The following is an 8,756-nucleotide window of genomic DNA, read 5'->3' as shown; positions in this document are numbered from 1 at the left end:
TAAGTCGATTCATAGAAAATACATTTATGTATACAAATCAGGATACAAAGGTGCTAGTTAGTTTATTCACTTCTGTATTTATAGAAGCTGAGGCCTTCACATAAATATCACGTGACCCTTCTGTAAAAAAAGAAGAACGAGATTATAGTCTTTTCCCCCTGATTTCCATGACTTCAAAAAATCTGACTTTAAACTGGTTTGTATATTGATATATTAATATTTATATTTTATTTGTTTTGTATTATATTTAATCCATAATGAAGCAACCCTGAAATAAGAATTAATTGTATCAGTTTATAACATAAAAAAATTCGTCCTGAACTAAACATTCCAGCATTTGTACATTAAGTAAGAAATACATACATAAAATATTGGTTTATATAGATTGCGTTTTTGGACGTTTATATCACAGATGTTTTTGGCAAACGCCAACGGCTTGTTACTCATTCTTCCACTTTAATAAGAAATATTTGGAGAAGATTGTTGTTAAAAAATATAATCTTGTATTCATTTTGTAGTGATCGGGAGATTGAAAAAAAGATAAAATGATAAAAAGTCTGATTTTATTTTGAAATAATTTTCAGTTCAAACACATTATTAAAATATTATTACAAAATCGTTATTTTTAGCAATATAAACCTATCTTTATTATTGCATCAATAAATGATATGCCTAAAATACCAAGAAATAATTTTATATGTGTGAAAGAAAGTTTGGTGTTTAGCAGTTAATAATTGTAAAATATAAATAACAAGAATCCCACACAATTATATGTCTTTACTGTCCCCGCTTTGACAATCGTCAGCAATAAGTTTCAGTTTTAGAGCATATTACAGAAACTAAACATTCGTGACGACCAAATTTTACTGATGTTTACTTATTTTCAACTTTCAAATTCAAATAAATTCAAATTGATATTTATATCTTAATTTGTAAATTTACATGTAATTGCTAAACTTTGGTTTTGAATATATCAAAATTAAAAGGTTTATTATAATAGAAAATTCAAATCATTTGTTTTTATTTAAAGTATTTAGAAAATAAATCTTAAATCATATCCAACACCTGAAGTAGGTCACAGCAGATGGCGTCTCTGTGAATCCTGATAACATGAAAGCTGTAAAAAGATGGGTTATACCAACAACCAAAAAAGAAGTTGAATCTTTTCTAGGATTCGTGAATTACCACCGAGAACACATTAAAGGGTTTGCAGGGATTGCGGCACCTCTTCACAGTTTGACAGGGCAGAAAAAGGATTTTGTCTGGGGTGATGAACACCAACACGCATTCGAGAAGCCTCGCGATGCTCTCATAAACGCAGTGACTTTATCCTACCCAAACTCGGAAGATTTCTTCATTCTTGACACCGACGCCTCAAACACCATGACTGGAGGGGAGCTTAGTCAGACACATGATGAATAGGGTTGTAAAAATAGATTCGCTAGTAAGATACTTAGCCCAACACTAAGGAAGTACTGTACCACCCGGCGAGAGCTACTGGCCATTGTCACTTTCACCCGGCAATATAGTCACTATCTTTCTAGGTCGGCGGTTTATTGTACGGACAGACCATAACAGTCTGACATGGCTTCTCAGCTTCAAACATATTTAGGGACAGCTGGCCCGATGGATTGAGGAGTTGTTGCAGTATGTTGCAGTATGGTCATAGTATATAGGGCTAGTAAGCAACATTGTAATGCGGATGCATTATCCCGGACGCCGAATAACTTACCAGATTGCAATAACTACCTACCTGGGGTCAGTCTGGAGCAATTGCCTTGTGGGGGGTGCAAGTATTGCACAAGAGTACGAAATCAATGGGAAACATTTGAGAATGACATTGATTACGTAGTCCCTCTTTCCATGAGACAAGTGACCAGGAAGGTGAGGAAGCTAGGAGAGACAATCCCGGCAAACTGGTTGGAAGCATGGTCAGAGAAAGACCTTACTGATGCACAACATTAAGACCCAGACTTGGGGAGAATTCTGGCTAGGTTCGATAATTACGTCATGCCATCAGAGCCAGATCTCCAAATGACGAGTCGGGGAACAAGACATTGGTGGCCCTGCAGGAGCTAATTACGTGTAGTATTTTGTACTATGTTTGGGAGGATCCAATGTAAACAGGACTCCTGTTTATGGATCCGGAAATATTGCAGCCAGCAATACTCAAGTTAGGTCATGATCATATATCGTCAGGTCACTTAGGGCAGGCCAAGACTTCGGAGAGATTGAAAAGGCGAACTATCTGGTATGGTATGGACCAGTCATGCAAACTGCATGTGGCATCTTGCAGGGTCTGCAACCAAAATAAGAAGGCGGACATGAAGGCAAGGTAGAAACTTGGATAATACCATGCTGGGGTTTCATTGGATATTCTCGGGCCATTACCAGTGTCCAAAACAGGAAATAAATACATCCTTGTGATCGTAGATCAGTAAAAGAAGTGGGTGGAATGTCAGCCTATTCCAGATCAAAATGCTGAGAAATTCGTAAGGGTGTTATTGGATGAATTTAATTCCCGGTTTGGCTGTCCTCTGGAGTTACACACAGACAAGGGACGGAATGTGGACGGGAATGTGGTAAGGAACCTCTGTGAGTTACTGTTTTCAAGCTGAATACTGCTGCTAAAGTTGGACGTAGTTCAAAGCTGCAGCAACCATGGAAGGGACCATTCCTGGTGGTTGAAGTGACGTATCCGGTGTTGTATAGAATCAAAGGCAGGAAAAAGGAGATGATAGTCCATCATGATCGGTTGAAGCTATACAACAGCGACATCTACCCTGTTTGGTTTAGACGAATACGGAATCGACTGATCTCCATACCAGAGGAATCAACAGCAGACATTGAGAATGACGCGGATGTGCCAGATCTCTCTGGGTTGTTTGAAGCGGGTACACAAACGGGCATGCTGGCTGTGAATCCTACTTTGACATCGGCAGGGAGAACTATCGTCGACAGTATCCAGGATATTGGGTTGACTTCTGATACTGATGACACATTCATTTATCAGGTGGATGAGGCGGAGTGCGTAGAGAGACCACACAGACGACATTGTTGGAGGCCTCAGTACCTCAGGGATTATTTGCAGGAATGAGGAGGGGAATAGACATCTTCACTTGTGTATATTTATGTCATGTTAATAATTGATATAAATTGTATATAGTATAGTGTTTTTAGATTTCCTGTTGTGATTTGCTACTAAACATGTGTATATATATATGTACATATAGATATAGACCTTGGGAATGAAGAGAATTTTGTGCTGGATTACGATGAGGATGTCGACAACGAGCCACCGATTCCATGCGCGATTGGGAAATCAACAGGCCGGCGTAGGGGTAGAGTGTGTCCAGTCAACCCAGGCCGGTACTCGAATCCGCGTAGACATGGCTGCGAACACATCTGTCATAGTTTGCCTGTCCCGCCTCGACATGCAGCCTTTGTAAGCTACAATTTGGCCAGGTGAAAATAAAGAGGATACATGTCCAAGATTTCCATTAAGGGAATGAGACAAAGTGCGACCTAGAAGACAATCAGTGGGGTCAATTGATGAAGGGAATTCTAAGGGAAATTCAAAGGCAGCTGAGATTTTGGTCATTTAATTCTATAATTGAGCATGTAAAAACATATCCAGATTTTACTAAGTGTCAATAAATAGCGTTCCTACCCGACGAGAAGGGGTTGACGAATGTCTTTCTATCGATGAATCAACTGCCTAAGGAGGAGAATCCATATGGGAACATAGCCATTCTTCACTGGAAAGTGTTGGCGATATTAATCCAATTGACAGAGGCACCAGGCCACACACATGAACTGGAGCTACATTGACTCACATTTTCACCTGGACATGCTGAGTAAGAGGACCGGTTGTTATGAGTTCACCAAGGAGGGTTGGGGGAATCTGAGATGATTTTTGGGATCACCAATTATTGTTTCCCCATGAATTGGCCCTCATCCACACAAAGGGATAGAATACGGAAGGATGGGAGAATGCGCATGACCTTCGGGTTACATCCCAAGGTCGCAAAGTTTGAATGCCAACGACAGTGCGAGAAACTGTGCAGAGATCTGTCATCGCTAGGTATCGCTAAGGGTGTAATGGCTGTGGGAGAATGCGGCATCGACACCTTTAATGAAATGGGAAGACTGCATCGACAGGAATTTATATTCAAGAGACAAATAGAACTAGAGGTCAAATCCAACTTGCCCCTGGTAATACACTGTCGAGGGGAAACTGCCAGCGATATCTGCCTAGATGTCTTAACTCAGAACCTCCTCACAGATTACAGGATTCATAGACACTGTTTTGACGGAAGTCCCCAAGAGCTTAAGTCCTGGAAGGAAAGATTCCAAATCTGCAAGTTTGGCATTTCCCTATTAGTATTGAGGGAAAGGAATAGGCAGCAATATAAGTCTCTCTTCAGACACTTCTCTTTGGGAGGGATATTGTAGAGACAGACGCCGCCTACCTACAACATGATGGAGGATTGTGATCGCTGCAGGTTATCTCAATGGTTGAATGTATGGCCAGGATGATGGGTGTATCTGTAGAGGAGATGGTTTCCACAACAAATCGGAATGCTAGGGAATTGTACAGTCTGTGAAGTTGGTTGATGTCGAGGAATTAATCTGTACATATTTGTGTATAATGTATATATTCATCTGTATATGCTGTTGCTGCTTTGGCTGCTTTGTGTATGTAACTTTCCCTGCCGCAATGACGATTTTTAGAATGGCAAGTAATAATGTGTTTATTTATGATAACTGTGGACAGCTTCTAGTAAATGGGGAGGAGTGTGGTGAGCCGGTCAGCAAGGCTGTCAGTGGATAACTCTCAAGGACCCCGAGTACCGGAGGTGCCTTTCGGGAACCTTCTGTGCTGACCCTGGGAGCCAAGACTGTGACAGTCGAGGAGATACACCTAAGACACAGAGCTGCACAGACGTACCTGGACCCTGTCCTGCGCCGCTCCCTGTTACCACCGATAATCGACGGTCACAGACTATCAGGTAACTCCATATGCTTGGCCTGACTTTTAAAACATGCATTAATATATGCAGTGATGGGTAAATCTTTGTATTGTAACGTTATGACGGACTCTGTATACATATTTAGTAATAATTAAATCTTGTGTTTATAGTTCTTCTAAATATTTAGTGCTTTTAGTTTTAGACATATACTATTGTTTCTAAATTCAAGCAAAAGGATTGGGCATAAGTTATGACAACTTATAAAAGCCGTCTCCCCAACAATTGTGTTACAACAATGTGATAGCGACAAAAGACATAAAACGAATTTGGAAATCAGAAAATGGAAAGAAGAAAAAAGGTTGAAAGCGCAGGGAAATCACAAGAATATCATATAGCCTTTCTTATCATATACAACAATATAGTGTATAGTAATGTATAATATGTCTGCCGGGCACATACTAGCTACACACTCCGGCTACTGCCTCTGTTCAAATTGTCCATGCGTACAACAGAGCAAGATTGGTATGCTAGGTATGCTGTTATTTATTGATATTATTGATTGATCTATTAAATTTAATGGTGTCTATAACCCAATTTTCACATGTAAGAACACAGACAATTGATTTTCTGTTAATGTTTGTATTTTATTAATTATTACCGAAATATTAACGTAGAATTTAATATTTTTACCTAAAAATTACTTCAATTTTATAAATCACTTACACAGAAAAGCTACAGATCACACATGTAAGTTTACTTACCTGTGTGATTTGTTGGGTTAATATAAAACTGACTATAATTAGTCTGCCTTTACCTTCCTATATCGATTTTCTTCGGGATAGGTGGTTGCTTGAAATGAGATTTAAACACATCTATCGTTATCGTAGGGCGACTTAAGACTGTTTACATAAGAATTTGCTAAAACATATACTTAATCATGACATGAATTACAAGGGCAAAACTGAGTTCAATAAGCTTTACAAAACTACACATACAGGTTAGGCCGGGAGCTAGAAGGGTCCAACGTGCATCCCCCCCCACAAACCTCCGAACCAATATTTTTCTGAAGCCCCATGACGCCCTGATCACGAAAATAAATGTTAACATTGCGTAAGTTGGGACGAACTTCCGGTTATGACGTCATCAAGATCACCGCCATAGTGAAATTTACACAAAATGTGAAAAAAATCATAAAATCGTTATTTTTCGATCAAATTTAACAAATGAGGTATCAAAATGACCGCAATAGAATAACAAACAGATCTGTTAAAAAAGCAAACAACTATGAATAGATTCATTTCCAACAAAAAAGGAATTTATGTCGATTTTGAGGTCAAAATTTGAATTTTTCGCAAAATAATTTTCATTATTTTTGGTCAAATCTTTTCCAGAAAGCAAACAACCTTAGTCATGGTTCAGAAATGTTTTATTCACACTATTGAGCTGAATGAACACACGCTATTTTGTTCATATCCTGTGTATCACAATTGTTCAAATATCAACAGTCATATCAACAATAATTGCCGTTTCTGTGTATCTAAATATCTAACCAACACAGAGTTCATGTCATTCGAGGGTACATATTGTCAATCCAGATTACTGTCTGTGCTGTCACCACTGCTTTGTACACTAAACTGATCTAGCACATCTGTCAGCTGGTATACAGTTTCCGAGTCATCTGAATCCACATCGTCGTCAGACTCCAGTGGTTCGCCAGCGATGTCGATGAGCTCCTGTGGCAGAACATCCCCTGTGTACCACAGTGGCTCCAGCTTTCCATCCTTGAACTCCCATCCATGGTCAACATTCACATCTGGAATATCTGGTTCAGCAATGTGGGCCCTCTTCCAGATTCCAACATGATAGTTGACACGTCTTACGTGCTGCTCCAGACTTCTTCTGCATGGTGGAAGTGATCCAAGGTCCACATTCTTTGAAGGGTGGGGTTGGTCTTCCTTGGCACACAGCTCCTGTATGCGGATGTATCGCTGCTCATTAACCTTTTGTACTCTAGCACGACCATATATGGCACACGTGAATTCCTCCAGTTCATCAAGGAGGTCTTCGGTTATGTCCCAAGTTTCCCCCAACCTGCAGAGTACATCAGCAAACTTTGGAGTTTTCTGGAGAGTTTTCAGTGGCTTGATCTTTCCTATTCCTTTGAATGCGATGGTAGTGTCACATCTAGTGTATGCATGGAGACACATGAGTGTTGTGCAGTGGTTCTGGGTATAGCCCTCTGCCAGTTCGATGATGTTGATCAGTCGCTGCATATTTCAAGTGCCAGTGTCAAATAGAATCATTACATTTGGCAATGTGAGGGCGTAGTGCAGTAGGATGAAGAATACATCGCTGTCTGGACTTTTGATTCGGATGTACTCATATCCCTTGTCCTTTCCATACATGCAGTACAGAACTACTCTGGAATCAGTTTTCTCTTGGAATGAGCGCAGAGTTTCGATCTCCATCTTTGCTGTGCTATGCCCATCTTTAGACGTCAGCTGGTATGCAGCTCCTTCACATGTGATGATGACTTTTCTTCCAAGGAGCTTATTGGCATATGAATGATTACTCCACGTCTTGCAGAGGAGATTGATGAATTGTATCTTGTTGTCATCATTTGTCAGGAACTGCTTCCAATCTGGAGGTTTCTTTGTGCTTGCCTCCTTTACAATGAGCTTCTCAATGCAGCCCCTTCTCTCACGTTCCATGGATTTGACAGAATTGGGAGTATACATATCTGTGCTGAACACCGCATCTGTTGTCGTTGATATCATGCCAAAAATCTTGTTGCAGATCAAGCTGAAATTGGTTGGTATCTCCTTGAGGTAGTAGAAGTAGGCATTACCATCATAGACCACAAGTGTTGACTCAGCCGATGGAAGCGGTGCACTTCACACTCTTTGGTCAGATACTGGAAAGATTTAGATTTGTCTGTCTTTGCCAGAAATCCATCTGCTGTTCCAATACTGTATGGGACAGGGGTCAGCGGGCACGTCATCAGCTCCTTCATGTCCAACTGCAAGCCCTGGCTTTGGGATTTCACAAATAGTTGGAAGGCAATATTGCCTTGTTGCTTATACTGGACCACTTTGTTGTTTGCCGTTGTTACTTTCATCTTCTTGTTCATGTCACCAAGCGTTCTCAGATTCATCCGCTTTACTGGTTCAAAGAAGTTTTCATTCTTCTCCAGCCTGTCTTTTATGAAAGCTTTCTGTGCCTCTTTTCCTGACTTTTCTGCGCCCAGAAAATCAGTTGCTATAATCGCACTGGCTGCAGCTCCAGATAAAAAACTGTAAACCAGTTATTATCTATATATGACACTATTGTAAATAACTTGGATCAAAATAATGAAATCAGATTTGTATTTTGTGATGTAAGTAAGGCGTTTGATAGAGTTTGGCATGAGGGTTTACTTTTTAAATTGGAATCGTATGGCATAAAAGGGAAAATATTACAATGGTTCAGTAATTATCTTTCTGATAGAAAACAGAGAGTATCAACAGAGGGTTTTTATTCAACTTTTAAGCATGTCAAAGCCGGTGTACCCCAAGGCTCGGTCCTTGGTCCATTTCTTTTCTTAATCTATATTAATGATATAACAGAATGTGTAACAAGTAAAATAAAACTTTTTGCAGATGATACTTCTCTCTATGAAGTAATAGACAACAATCAAAATGAAATTGCAGTGAAATTAAATAATGATCTAGGTAATATTAATGCATGGGCAAAAAAATGGGATATCAAATTTAATTCACTAAAAACTGAATCTGTAATCTTCTC

This window comes from Mizuhopecten yessoensis, unplaced genomic scaffold (assembly GCF_002113885.1).
Source record: "Mizuhopecten yessoensis strain PY_sf001 unplaced genomic scaffold, ASM211388v2 scaffold716361, whole genome shotgun sequence".
Taxonomy (NCBI): domain Eukaryota; kingdom Metazoa; phylum Mollusca; class Bivalvia; order Pectinida; family Pectinidae; genus Mizuhopecten; species Mizuhopecten yessoensis.
Note: the sequence above shows the minus strand (reverse complement) of the source record.